Raw genomic sequence first — 15,407 nt, 5'->3', positions numbered from 1 at the left:
GCAGAGTCAGTCCAGCTTCCATCGTTTCGTTCTATACATTAAAAGGTTGCAAATGTGACAAATTTCTATACTTATGCCATGGAGAGAAAACGCAGTCATGTTATGCCCTGTTTGATCAAACGTAGTACGTGACATACAACCAAATGCTCTATGTCTCGTCATGTCGGTCAGGCTCAAACCAATGGATGTTGAATGGTGTGTCATACAAAAATGTTCTACCAAAAATAGTAACAATAATGAAACAATTCTCAACGATAAAGACCACACGTAATGAAGGCAAAGCGCAATCGCTACCTGCTTTTCCGGCATATGAAAAAAATATATTTTTTGTAATAAAGTATTTCTTGGCGAATATTAACATATTTCAGATACTTCTAATTGGTCTCCACAAAATTTTCACATTTCGTGGTTATTGACGAAACAATCCAAATTGTCAATCCTTTTTTTCTTATTTTGATTATAATTTTATACAATTTTGCCTCCGGTACTGAGGTGTAAATGAAAATGAGTGCTACTTTAATTCACGTAAACAACACTATATACTTCCATTGTTTAATTCTGTGAATATTCGGTTATTGAGTGAGAGTCATATCTCTGCCCACATACTTTATTTTTTAAAGAAAACTATATGTAGGTAGAAAATAGGCAAACAATATTTACCTATTATTTTATGACCAAAAATTTATAATAGACATCAATAAATTTGGATTGTCCAGTATATTTTCAATTTTTTTATTCGTTTGATGATTTCTTTGCATATTTTGTTACTGAATGAGAGTCATCTCACTCTCATCTAATAATAATAAAAATCATTTTTCATAATTGGTTTGGTACTCAAAATTACAGCACACACAAAAAACACATCCTCGACGTCGAAAGTAACACACATACATTCTCAATTTAAGCACACGTACGCCAATGACACTCAATTATGACGACGACATGGTTCGATGTCATCCTCGACACCCTGCATTTAACCTTAGACAATGGCACACATGAATCAAAATGGGGGATGTTGTTTGTTGTCATTGCCTATCAAATACATAGCGCATGATTGAGTAGACAAAGTCAGTGTGTCAAAAAAATCACAATTCATACAATTCGTCTTGTGCTGGCCTTTATTATACATCCAATGGATTTGGGGACAAGTTCTCTCATATCAACAAATTAGAATCTTTGTTATTGAATTTACGCAGTCATCTAAGGTTGAGGCAGAGTTTACCTGAAGATCTCATTCTCAATTCTGTACATTCCGCAAATTTGTCTCATAAGCCTTTCTTGGTTTTCTATGAGGTTTGTAAAGTCCTTCTACTGAAATTTGGTGTATTATCCCCCGTTTATCAGAGAAGGAGCATTCGGTGGAAACCTTCCAATTCAGTATGAGCGATTCATCCGTGTTTGTAAGGGTGAGATCAATGACCTCCTCCATATTTTTAATTTGAAAATTAGCCTCATTACCCCTGTTACATATCCTGAGATTATGTTTAAGAATAAAATCAAAAATGGACTCACCTCTGGCATTGGTATGCTTACTGTCCCATTGAAAGTGGTGGGCGCTGGCATCGCATTCAACGACGAGATTACCCTTGCTTCCCAGCTCCGTGAACAGCTTTTCTACTACCTGTCCTGACGGGTCGGGGTGTTCAAATGGTAGATAAAGGGAGACAAAAATGAAGGTTTTTCCAGATTTTGTCTCCAGTCTATTCGCCGTGGCGTCTCCTCCGCTGAAATTATTAAGGGAGGTTAAGTTCAAGCTCTTTTTAGCCACGATACACGTTCTAACCTTTCGGAGTAAACAAGTAGTAAACCGTTCACTCCCCAGCCCAGTCAACTTATTTTTATACATATAGGGCTCTTGGACCAGAGTGAGAGTGACTCAGTCAAGCCTTAAAAAACACTTCCGTCGATGCATGCTGCAGCATGGCGGAAATAAAGCCGTCCGGTCCCGGTGACTTGAAAGGTTTAAGGAGTTTATCGCCCGCAGGATTTTTTTATCGTTCGTTCCCACGCTTCTCACACCCGCCCCTGCCGACCGAGGGGGCCACATCCCTATACGTAGAGAGCGCGTACACACCAAAGTCCGGACTTAGGCGGGTTAGCAACGGTTCCACACCGGCTACAAAAACTAAATCAGCCAGTGAATAAAATAATAAAAATAAAAGACACACACAGATTAATAAACAAAGGTTAACAAGGTACAGATTTTTAAAATCCCTACTCATTGGCGTCTACTGTACCGCAAAGGGAATTGTAGATCAAGTGCCAGATGATCAAGCAGCTTAGTAATTTATAACAGAATTTCAATCTACTGTTTACAACTATTACTCAAAGGCGAGTTCTACTAGTTCCGCTTGGGGAGATGTAGATAAGATGCCGTAAAATGAGTTTGGAGAATTAAAAACAAAGACATGAAACAATTAACGAATACTCATTAAACAAACATAAAATTACATATGTAGAATATAGTTCTTTATTGTATTTAATGGATTACTTAAGCAAATAATGTTAAATAAACTGTTAGATACACCAGATGAAACAATGATATTCTTCGAAGAGACATCTTTAAAAAACTTTTTGTGTACGATTATGTAAAAGTTGTGTGGAGCCATTTTGCACGGGATACGGTTGCAGATATTGAATGGGTGGGTAACTTAAGCAAATTTTCAGTGATAAAGAAAGCCTTTGACCCGGGATCGATAAGGGCACGAACTGGATATGAAAACCCATGGTGTACAACGTTAACCATGGCCGTACCTAATAAAACGTTTTTGGGCTGTAATAATTTTTACACATAATATTTTTAGTCTTTGTTATTTAATAGTTTTGTTCTATGTCAGCATATAACTGACCTAATATAATTTTGGTTTCAGTGTTTATTTTAAGCAAGTCAATAACCCAAATAAAGAAACAACTCGATTGGTTTCACAATTGCATGGGCTATTGGCTGAAGTATTTTATTGCTTACTTTGCATTTAATGCTAGTTGTATTGATATCCAAAGTGTAGATTACAAGAAATTGTAAACATACCAAGGTTACACAATTCAAGTGTTGTGTATATCTGCTTTACTTACAAGTAATAAACATTTTTTGGTTACCCCGACGTGATCCTGCCAAGGATTACTTAATTCACTCATAAATTTTGAATTTCCCCCAACCAGTGGTAAGGAATTTGAAATATTTATTTGAGAAAGGAGCTAGTTACGTACAACTAGTAGCACCATCCAAGAGCCAGAAACATCTGGAGAAGAAGCCAGTTCCTACATTAAGAACCATCTGGATCAACTGATAGTTAATGAGGCCAAGGCGGACACAGTATGCATCTACCTATAGTAATAAAGCAACAACAAGCAGCAATTGCCAAATTGAGGAAGACGATTGCGAACGTGAAAAAGGCTTCACTGGAAAGAAGGACAGCGAAGTTCTACGCCAAAAAGTTAAAGGAGATGGAAGCACTCTGGGGTACAAAAACAAACTAGACAGTTTACTCCAACCAGCAGTGTGGCTGCATTAGTGAGACGTCAGAGGGCTCTTATGCAGTCCATTCAAACTTTCTCTTAGAGGAAGAAAGAGAGGGTATCGAACCCATTCAAGCATCGTTCTGTATCGAAGTGATTGGCGGAAGATCGAGAACCGCAAACCACAGGGTTAACGTGGAGCTTCAGTCACTGAACAACAAACTCAGAACGCACCTAGAAGCTTTCGTGTTGCCAAATATAGTGCCACCCCAACCAAGCACTGACATCGATACCACATCATGGCCTATTCCAGAAAACATAAAGCTAGCAGAGCCCTATTTTTTTCAAACGGCCAGGATTGTCGTACTACTTCGAGCAGAGTTCTACTTCAACCTGATTCTCTCATAAGAAATTCGAATGTCCAAGGAGCTTCCTATATTGAAGAACTCAAAACTAGGGTCGATTGCTAGAAAGAGTTCAGGCTGAATCGGAAACTGTGACATGCGCCCTTTTCGGAGAAGATGAACGTGCTATAGAAGATTTATTAAAGAAGTTCTGGGAACAAGACGATGTTTGTAAAGATTAGAAGTTGACAATAGCAGAAGAACACTGTGAAAATCACTTCAACCAAAATACAGCAGTGAATGAGAATGGTCGGTTTGTGGTGCGATTGCCGTTTGCAGACTGCCCTGACAAGATTTCCGAATCCTTGAACATTGCAGCATCAAGATTCTTTGCGTTGGAGCGTCGTTTATCTAAGGATGCAAGTCTTCACGAGCAGTATGCTAAATTTATGAGGGAGTATGAGGATATGGACATATGACAAAAATACAATGAAGAGATGTGCGTGGTAATCATTACTATATCCCGCATCATTATGTCCTACGCCCAAATAGCAGCACAACAAAGCTGAGGGTTGTGTTCGATGCGACTTGCAAGTCATCATCTGGATGGTCACTCAATGATATTTTGAATTCAGGTTCCAGGGTTCAAGGAGATCTGTTTGGAATGCTGTTGAGATTTAGACTGCCGAGATTTGTCATTACAGCAGACATTGAGACAAGTGCTAGTCGACAAAAGAGATCGCAAATATTAGCTAATCCTATGGAGAAATACTTCAGACATGGAACTCGAACACGTGTGCCCCATATCTTGCTACAAGATGTCTAAAAAGGCTAGCAGATACAAACATGCAAAAATATAAAATGGGGGCACTGTTACTTCAAAAGAATTTCTACATTGACGATTGCATGTGTGGGTCTGACAGTTTAACCACGGCAATTGAGATGCAGAAACAGGTTAATATGTTACTACAGGAAGCTGGATTTAGACTACGAAAATGGTGTGTTAACCACTTGAAACCGCTGCATGGAGTTTCTCCAGAAGATAGAGAAGTAGATCTAAATTTTGACAAGTCATCAACTAGACCAGCAGACCGATTTTGTTTGAAGAGTGATGTGAATGAATGCACAATCGTCACCAAGCGGAAGGTCACGTCAGGTCCTATGGTGTCAGATCTATATGTCAAGATCTTTATTTAGCAACTGTGGAAGGATAAACTTGGCTGGCACGAGGAACTGCCAGCAGAAAGGGCAGCATATTGGTGATAGTTCAGAGAAAGCCTGAAGATGTTAAATGATTTCAAGTTACCCAGACACATGTTTAATGGAGAGAAAGCAACAAAAATTGGAGTACATACTTTTGTGGACGCGTCAGAAAAGGCATATGGTGCTGTGGTGTATCTTCGGGCTATGCTGCCAGACGGCAGGCATATAGTCAGACTCCTTTGTTCAAAATAAAAAATAGCACCAATAAAGGAGATCACTTTGCCACGGTTAGAGCTTTGTGCCGCTGAATTGGGGGCAAAACTTACCTAATGTCAAAGCCTAATTGGTCGGATTCAGAGATTACATTGTTCTGGATCAATTCGGAACCATCAGCACTTAAGACCTTCGTTGCCAACAAGGTAAAAAACATACAAGGCAGATCGTTAAGCACTCAATGGCGACATGTGGGGACAAAGGATAATCCTGCCGATTAATTATCGAGAGGCATGAAAGCAGATCGTCTGTCGGGATGTCTGATGTGGTTTTATGGACCCACGTATCTACATGGAAATAAATCTCTCTCTGGCCCGAACCCTTCTTAAAGAATAGAGAAAATCAGTCTGATCTTCAATTCAAGACAAAATCTGCAGTGTCAGCAATTTCGTCACAGAGTGGGTTACAGGATATAATCAATGGATTCAACCATAAGGGTTCATTTAGACGATTAGAAGAAGTAACACACATACATTCTCAATTTAAGCACACGTACGCCAATGACACTCAATTATGACGACGACATGGTTCGATGTCATCCTCGACACCCTGCATTTAACCTTAGACAATGGCACACATGAATCAAAATGGGGGATGTTGTTTGTTGTCATTGCCTATCAAATACATAGCGCATGATTGAGTAGACAAAGTCAGTGTGTCGAAAAAATCACAATTCATACAATTCGTCTTGTGCTGGCCTTTATTATACATCCAATGGATTTGGGGACAAGTTCTCTCATATCAACAAATTAGAATCTTTGTTATTGAATTTACGCAGTCATCTAAGGTTGAGGCAGAGTTTACCTGAAGATCTCATTCTCAATTCTGTACACTCCGCAAATTTGTCTCATAAGCCTTTCTTGGTTTTCTATGAGGTTTGTAAAGTCCTTCTACTGAAATTTGGTGTATTATCCCCGTTTATCAGAGAAGGAGCATTCGGTGGAAACCTTCCAATTCAGTATGAGCGATTCATCCGTGTTTGTAAGGGTGAGATCAATGACCTCCTCCATATTTTTAATTTGAAAATTAGCCTCATTACCCCTGTTACATATCCTGAGATTATGTTTAAGAATAAAATCAAAAATGGACTCACCTCTGGCATTGAAAGTGGTGGGCGCTGGCATCGCATTCAACGACGAGATTACCCTTGCTTCCCAGCTCCGTGAACAGCTTTTCTACTACCTGTCCTGACGGGTCGGGGTGTTCAAATGGTAGATAAAGGGAGACAAAAATGAAGGTTTTTCCAGATTTTGTCTCCAGTCTATTCGCCGTGGCGTCTCCTCCGCTGAAATTATTAAGGGAGGTTAAGTTCAAGTTCTTTTTAGCCACGATACACGTTCTAACCTTTCGGAGTAAACAAGTAGTAAACCGTTCACTCCCCAGCCCAGTCAACTTATTTTTATACATATAGGGCTCTTGGACCAGAGTGAGAGTGACTCAGTCAAGCCTTAAAAAATACTTCACTTGAAAGGTTTAAGGAGTTTATCGCCCGCAGGATTTTTTTATCGTTCGTTCCCACGCTTCTCACACCCGCCCCTGCCGACCGAGGGGGCCACATCCCTATACGTAGAGAGCGCGTACACACCAAAGTCCGGACTTAGGCGGGTTAGCAACGGTTCCACACCGGCTACAAAAACTAAATCAGCCAGTGAATAAAATAATAAAAATAAAAGACACACACAGATTAATAAACAAAGGTTAACAAGGTACAGATTTTTAAAATCCCTACTCATTGGTGTCTACTGTACCGCAAAGGGAATTGTAGATCAAGTGCCAGATGATCAAGCAGCTTAGTAATTTATAACAGAATTTCAATCTACTGTTTACAACTATTACTCAAAGGCGAGTTCTACTAGTTCCGCTTGGGGAGATGTAGATAAGATGCCGTAAAATGAGTTTGGAGAATTAAGAACAAAGACATGAAACAATTAACGAATACTCATTAAACAAACATAAAATTACATATGTAGAATATAGTTCTTTATTGTATTTAATGGATTACTTAAGCAAATAATGTTAAATAAACTGTTAGATACACCAGATGAAACAATGATATTCTTCGAAGAGACATCTTTAAAAAACTTTTTGTGTACGATTATGTAAAAGTTGTGTGGAGCCATTTTGCACGGGATACGGTTGCAGATATTGAATGGGTGGGTAACTTAAGCAAATTTTCAGTGATAAAGAAAGCCTTTGACCCGGGATCGATAAGGGCACGAACTGGATATGAAAACCCATGGTGTACAACGTTAACCATGGCCGTACCTAATAAAACGTTTTTGGGCTGTAATAATTTTTACACATAATATTTTTAGTCTTTGTTATTTAATAGTTTTGTTCTATGTCAGCATATAACTGACCTAATATAATTTTGGTTTCAGTGTTTATTTTAAGCAAGTCAATAACCCAAATAAAGAAACAACTCGATTGGTTTCACAATTGCATGGGCTATTGGCTGAAGTATTTTATTGCTTACTTTGCATTTAATGCTAGTTGTATTGATATCCAAAGTGTAGATTACAAGAAATTGTAAACATACCAAGGTTACACAATTCAAGTGTTGTGTATATCTGCTTTACTTACAAGTAATAAACATTTTTTGGTTACCCCGACGTGATCCTGCCAAGGATTACTTAATTCACTCATAAATTTTGAATTTCCCCCAACCAGTGGTAAGGAATTTGAAATATTTATTTGAGAAAGGAGCTAGTTACGTACAACTAGTAGCACCATCCAAGAGCCAGAAACATCTGGAGAAGAAGCCAGTTCCTACATTAAGAACCATCTGGATCAACTGATAGTTAATGAGGCCAAGGCGGACACAGTATGCATCTACCTATAGTAATAAAGCAACAACAAGCAGCAATTGCCAAATTGAGGAAGACGATTGCGAACGTGAAAAAGGCTTCACTGGAAAGAAGGACAGCGAAGTTCTACGCCAAAAAGTTAAAGGAGATGGAAGCACTCTGGGGTACAAAAACAAACTAGACAGTTTACTCCAACCAGCAGTGTGGCTGCATTAGTGAGACGTCAGAGGGCTCTTATGCAGTCCATTCAAACTTTCTCTTAGAGGAAGAAAGAGAGGGTATCGAACCCATTCAAGCATCGTTCTGTATCGAAGTGATTGGCGGAAGATCGAGAACCGCAAACCACAGGGTTAACGTGGAGCTTCAGTCACTGAATAACAAACTCAGAACGCACCTAGAAGCTTTCGTGTTGCCAAATATAGTGCCACCCCAACCAAGCACTGACATCGATACCACATCATGGCCTATTCCAGAAAACATAAAGCTAGCAGAGCCCTATTTTTTTCAAACGGCCAGGATTGTCGTACTACTTCGAGCAGAGTTCTACTTCAACCTGATTCTCTCATAAGAAATTCGAATGCCCAAGGAGCTTCCTATATTGAAGAACTCAAAACTAGGGTCGATTGCTAGAAAGAGTTCAGGCTGAATCGGAAACTGTGACATGCGCCCTTTTCGGAGAAGATGAACGTGCTATAGAAGATTTATTAAAGAAGTTCTGGGAACAAGACGATGTTTGTAAAGATTAGAAGTTGACAATAGCAGAAGAACACTGTGAAAATCACTTCAACCAAAATACAGCAGTGAATGAGAATGGTCGGTTTGTGGTGCGATTGCCGTTTGCAGACTGCCCTGACAAGATTTCCGAATCCTTGAACATTGCAGCATCAAGATTCTTTGCGTTGGAGCGTCGTTTATCTAAGGATGCAAGTCTTCACGAGCAGTATGCTAAATTTATGAGGGAGTATGAGGATATGGACATATGACAAAAATACAATCAAGAGATGTGCGTGGTAATCATTACTATATCCCGCATCATTATGTCCTACGCCCAAATAGCAGCACAACAAAGCTGAGGGTTGTGTTCGATGCGACTTGCAAGTCATCATCTGGATGGTCACTCAATGATATTTTGAATTCAGGTTCCAGGGTTCAAGGAGATCTGTTTGGAATGCTGTTGAGATTTAGACTGCCGAGATTTGTCATTACAGAAGACATTGAGACAAGTGCTAGTCGACAAAAGAGATCGCAAATATTAGCTAATCCTATGGAGAAATACTTCAGACATGGAACTCGAACACGTGTGCCCCATATCTTGCTACAAGATGTCTAAAAAGGCTAGCAGATACAAACATGCAAAAATATAAAATGGGGGCACTGTTACTTCAAAAGAATTTCTACATTGACGATTGCATGTGTGGGTCTGACAGTTTAACCACGGCAATTGAGATGCAGAAACAGGTTAATATGTTACTACAGGAAGCTGGATTTAGACTACGAAAATGGTGTGTTAACCACTTGAAACCGCTGCATGGAGTTTCTCCAGAAGATAGAGAAGTAGATCTAAATTTTGACAAGTCATCAACTAGACCAGCAGACCGATTTTGTTTGAAGAGTGATGTGAATGAATGCACAATCGTCACCAAGCGGAAGGTCACGTCAGGTCCTATGGTGTCAGATCTATATGTCAAGATCTTTATTTAGCAACTGTGGAAGGATAAACTTGGCTGGCACGAGGAACTGCCAGCAGAAAGGGCAGCATATTGGTGATCGTTCAGAGAAAGCCTGAAGATGTTAAATGATTTCAAGTTAACCAGACACATGTTTAATGGAGAGAAAGCAACAAAAATTGGAGTACATACTTTTGTGGACGCGTCAGAAAAGGCATATGGTGCTGTGGTGTATCTTCGGGCTATGCTGCCAGACGGCAGGCATATAGTCAGACTACTTTGTTCAAAATAAAAAATAGCACCAATAAAGGAGATCACTTTGCCACGGTTAGAGCTTTGTGCCGCTGAATTGGGGGCAAAACTTACCTAATGTCAAAGCCTAATTGGTCGGATTCAGAGATTACATTGTTCTGGATCAATTCGGAACCATCAGCACTTAAGACCTTCGTTGCCAACAAGGTAAAAAACATACAAGGCAGATCGTTAAGCACTCAATGGCGACATGTGGGGACAAAGGATAATCCTGCCGATTAATTATCGAGAGGCATGAAAGCAGATCGTCTGTCGGGATGTCTGATGTGGTTTTATGGACCCACGTATCTACATGGAAATAAATCTCTCTCTGGCCCGAACCCTTCTTAAAGAATAGAGAAAATCAGTCTGATCTTCAATTCAAGACAAAATCTGCAGTGTCAGCAATTTCGTCACAGAGTGGGTTACAGGATATAATCAATGGATTCAACCATAAGGGTTCATTTAGACGATTAGAAGAAGTAACACACATACATTCTCAATTTAAGCACACGTACGCCAATGACACTCAATTATGACGACGACATGGTTCGATGTCATCCTCGACACCCTGCATTTAACCTTAGACAATGGCACACATGAATCAAAATGGGGGATGTTGTTTGTTGTCATTGCCTATCAAATACATAGCGCATGATTGAGTAGACAAAGTCAGTGTGTCGAAAAAATCACAATTCATACAATTCGTCTTGTGCTGGCCTTTATTATACATCCAATGGATTTGGGGACAAGTTCTCTCATATCAACAAATTAGAATCTTTGTTATTGAATTTACGCAGTCATCTAAGGTTGAGGCAGAGTTTACCTGAAGATCTCATTCTCAATTCTGTACACTCCGCAAATTTGTCTCATAAGCCTTTCTTGGTTTTCTATGAGGTTTGTAAAGTCCTTCTACTGAAATTTGGTGTATTATCCCCGTTTATCAGAGAAGGAGCATTCGGTGGAAACCTTCCAATTCAGTATGAGCGATTCATCCGTGTTTGTAAGGGTGAGATCAATGACCTCCTCCATATTTTTAATTTGAAAATTAGCCTCATTACCCCTGTTACATATCCTGAGAATATGTTGAAGAATAAAATCAAAAATGGACTCACCTCTGGCATTGAAAGTGGTGGGCGCTGGCATCGCATTCAACGACGAGATTACCCTTGCTTCCCAGCTCCGTGAACAGCTTTTCTACTACCTGTCCTGACGGGTCGGGGTGTTCAAATGGTAGATAAAGGGAGACAAAAATGAAGGTTTTTCCAGATTTTGTCTCCAGTCTATTCGCCGTGGCGTCTCCTCCGCTGAAATTATTAAGGGAGGTTAAGTTCAAGTTCTTTTTAGCCACGATACACGTTCTAACCTTTCGGAGTAAACAAGTAGTAAACCGTTCACTCCCCAGCCCAGTCAACTTATTTTTATACATATAGGGCTCTTGGACCAGAGTGAGAGTGACTCAGTCAAGCCTTAAAAAATACTTCACTTGAAAGGTTTAAGGAGTTTATCGCCCGCAGGATTTTTTTATCGTTCGTTCCCACGCTTCTCACACCCGCCCCTGCCGACCGAGGGGGCCACATCCCTATACGTAGAGAGCGCGTACACACCAAAGTCCGGACTTAGGCGGGTTAACAACGGTTCCACACCGGCTACAAAAACTAAATCAGCCAGTTAATAAAATAATAAAAATAAAAGACACACACAGATTAATAAACAAAGGTTAACAAGGTACAGATTTTTAAAATCCCTACTCATTGGCGTCTACTGTACCGCAAAGGGAATTGTAGATCAAGTGCCAGATGATCAAGCAGCTTAGTAATTTATAACAGAATTTCAATCTACTGTTTACAACTATTACTCAAAGGCGAGTTCTACTAGTTCCGCTTGGGGAGATGTAGATAAGATGCCGTAAAATGAGTTTGGAGAATTAAGAACAAAGACATGAAACAATTAACGAATACTCATTAAACAAACATAAAATTACATATGTAGAATATAGTTCTTTATTGTATTTAATGGATTACTTAAACAAATAATGTTAAATAAACTGTTAGATACACCAGATGAAACAATGATATTCTTCGAAGAGACATCTTTAAAAAACTTTTTGTGTACGATTATGTAAAAGTTGAGGAATGGCGCGATACACCTATAATTATTGACGGCACTCCTATTTCCTGATTTATGCAGTGGATTAACAAAGCTCGATAGCCAATAGCATGGGAAATATCTTTTAGATAGGGAGAAATTAAAAATTTTAGTGAGAGGTACAGAAATTTCAGTAGCGCAAGGTTTTAAAATGTACGTTGGAACGCCGTTAGGGCCTGGAGAGAATGAGGAGCGTAGTGTTCTTAACCCATAGAAAACTTCGTCATCTGTCAGGATAATACGGGGAAAATGATTTAATTTCTCAATATTATAGCTGTAAGAACTATTAAAAGTATTATGGGTATAAGATGATTGAAAAAACTCAGCAAATAAATTAGAAATCACTAAGTTGTCAGAAGATTCACTACTGCCAAGTTTCATACTACTGGGAAATTTATGTGCCTTCCTTTTAAAATTTACAAATTAAAAAAAAGTTTTTGGGTTTATGTAGCAGGTTTTGTTTCATTTTTATTAAATATTGGGAATAACATTTGCAGTTTTCAGAGTTATATATACTCCTTGCGGAAGAATACTTTGAATAGTTCAGTGCAGTATTCGACATTTTAAATTTTTTGAATTATCTGCTTTTCAAATTACGTAAACTTTTCAGTGAAGGGGTAAACCAAGAAGGACCCTGATCTAAATTTTGTTATACTATAGGTACATAACTAGATAATGCAAAATTAAGTTGCTCATAAAGTTTTGAGACACATAAGTCAATGTCATCACTAAGATGCCATATAGTGTTAGATTAAATAGAGCGCAGTTTGTTTTCCCAATGTTACGCCTATCAATAGAAGCATTAACACAATTAGAATTCAGGGAAGAGTTTCTTAATTCGAGGTTTATCGAAAGCGTAGGGTGATAACTGTCTTCAGGGAGTACATAGGGAGAGCATCTAGAAATCGAAATATTCAATGAAGACTAAACAATTAAGTCTAACAACCTGTCTTTAACATTTAACACATGGTTTACTTGGTACAGACAAAGCTTAAAAATCTTATCCCAAAAGTTATCGAAACCTGTTGGGTAAGTCAGAGGTATGTAATCTAGAATATTGTCACCTGAGGTCCAAGATACCCAAGGAAGGTTAAAATCCCCTAAACAAATTAATGCAGAATTATCTGTAAGCAACGAAGACACCTCTGCAAATAAATCTGCATGGTTAAGAAAAATTTCAAGTTCAGAATTAGGTGAAATATATGAACAAGTTAAGAAAATAGTATTACCAATGATATTTAATTTTACGCAGATAAATTCGATATTAGGATCCGCTGAGACATCAATCATTTCAGAAGGAATCGAGATATGAACTGCTATTAGAAATCCACTAGCTTTTTTCGATAATCTATCTTTTCTGTAGACTTGGTAATTACCAGAGAATAACTCAGTGTCCAGGACATCAGGTTTTAACCACGTTTCAGTGAAATCAATTATTTTATATTCACAAAAGAAACTTTTAAGGAAAACATCTCTAAGCTTAGTGTTTAATCCTCTTACATTTTGACAAAGAATCGGACAGACGTCATTTAGTTTTTTTGGCGCATTCACGATGTTTACAGACTTATCTACATTGGAGCGTTCTCTACAAACAAATTCTTTTACCAATATATCATTGAGCCAAAACGAATTACTAACAAAAGTGTTAAACAGACTATTAGGAACTGTTATTTTAAACGACGAAATGTCGCGCACCTGAAACAAGTTAAATTTAAAGATGTTTAAATCATGTTTAAATTAACGATAGAAGTTTCAGGATGAAGTCTGGATATAAAAACTGTTTGCGACGTGCGAAGACTGCACCACAATTGCAGGTGGGTTAGAAAATGCTCTTTTGGAAGTCGTTCAGAGATTGAGGTTGTAGCGTTGGAAGTAACATCCCAGTCTTTACGATTATCATGAGAAAATAGTTTATTACTATTAGGAGGAGAATTTGGCGAAATCGGATAATTTAAGCTGATTAAATTTTCGAGACCTAAATTGTTTGTTTCGATATTGTTAACAACAGCTGAAGCTTTTTTCCTCTTTGGAGAACCATCAGATAATTCAAACCTGTTAAAAAATTTTTCAATTTTTTTAAAAGTTAAATTAAAACTTTTATTTAACTTATCGATTTCAGCCTTAGTTTCTTTAAAAAGGCAATGATAATCAACTTGAAGATCTCTACAATCAAAACAAGACCAACGTAGACCTTTAGTCTTGTCAGTAATAAAATCATACTGTCTACCATTAAAACCAGAACATTTAAGATGCATAAAATTATCGCAAATAAAACAAGAAATAAGACGCTCATTGATGTTTCTAACTGAAAAGTCTTTGAAAGAGCAAACCATATTTGTAAAATAACAAATTAGATAAAAATACCAGTTAATAATTTTTTATATAAAATAAAAAGGTAAACTCTGTAATGTGAACACGGTATAATAATCAATATATTATTAGTGCCTAAAAGTATGCTAAAAATCTATTATTACATACAGAACTGCTAAAGGGGAATCAGCTACAAACGTCAAAACAAACAAAAACACGATGAAAATAAAACAAAAATTTAAGCACAAAATAAAACAAAACACTGATGTTTTACGCGGAAAATATTTAATAAACTTATTAAGCAAGAAGAAACACTTTATTCACAAAAACTTCACACTTTTGGAAAAAAATAATAGTGTTAATTTAAATATCACAATTTAACACTTTTATTGACGCTTTAAACACACAAAAATTAATTTTAATTTCGTTAGACGAACACACAGAAAATAAACACTTTCAATCGAGCAGAGTTGCCAGAAATGTGTTTACAATCCTATCAATCAGACTCACATCCTCTGCCCCACAGTGCTGATTATGTCGCTTTACCGATCGTTCATTTTTGCATCTGCGCAGTTTGTAAAGTGAGTGCTGGCTAACATAGTGCGAGTCAGTCCAGCTTCCATCGTTTCGTTTTATACAATAAAAGGTTTTATACTTGTTATGCCCATACATAATATATAATAATTTCATACATAATTTCAATCTACTGTTTACAACTATTACTCAAAGGCGAGTTCTACTTGTTCCGCTTGGGGAGATGCTGTAAAATGAGTTTGGAGAATAAAGAACAAAAACATGAAACAATTAACGAATACTCATTAAACAAACATAAAATGACATATGTAGAATATAGTTCTTTATTGTATTTAATGGATTACTTAAGCAAATAGTGTTAAATAAACTGTTAT

Source organism: Musca domestica, unplaced genomic scaffold, assembly GCF_030504385.1.
Source record: "Musca domestica strain aabys unplaced genomic scaffold, Musca_domestica.polishedcontigs.V.1.1 9, whole genome shotgun sequence".
Taxonomy (NCBI): Eukaryota; Metazoa; Arthropoda; class Insecta; order Diptera; family Muscidae; genus Musca; species Musca domestica.
The sequence above is the reverse complement of the archived record's forward strand: the minus strand, read 5'-3'. Positions refer to the sequence as shown.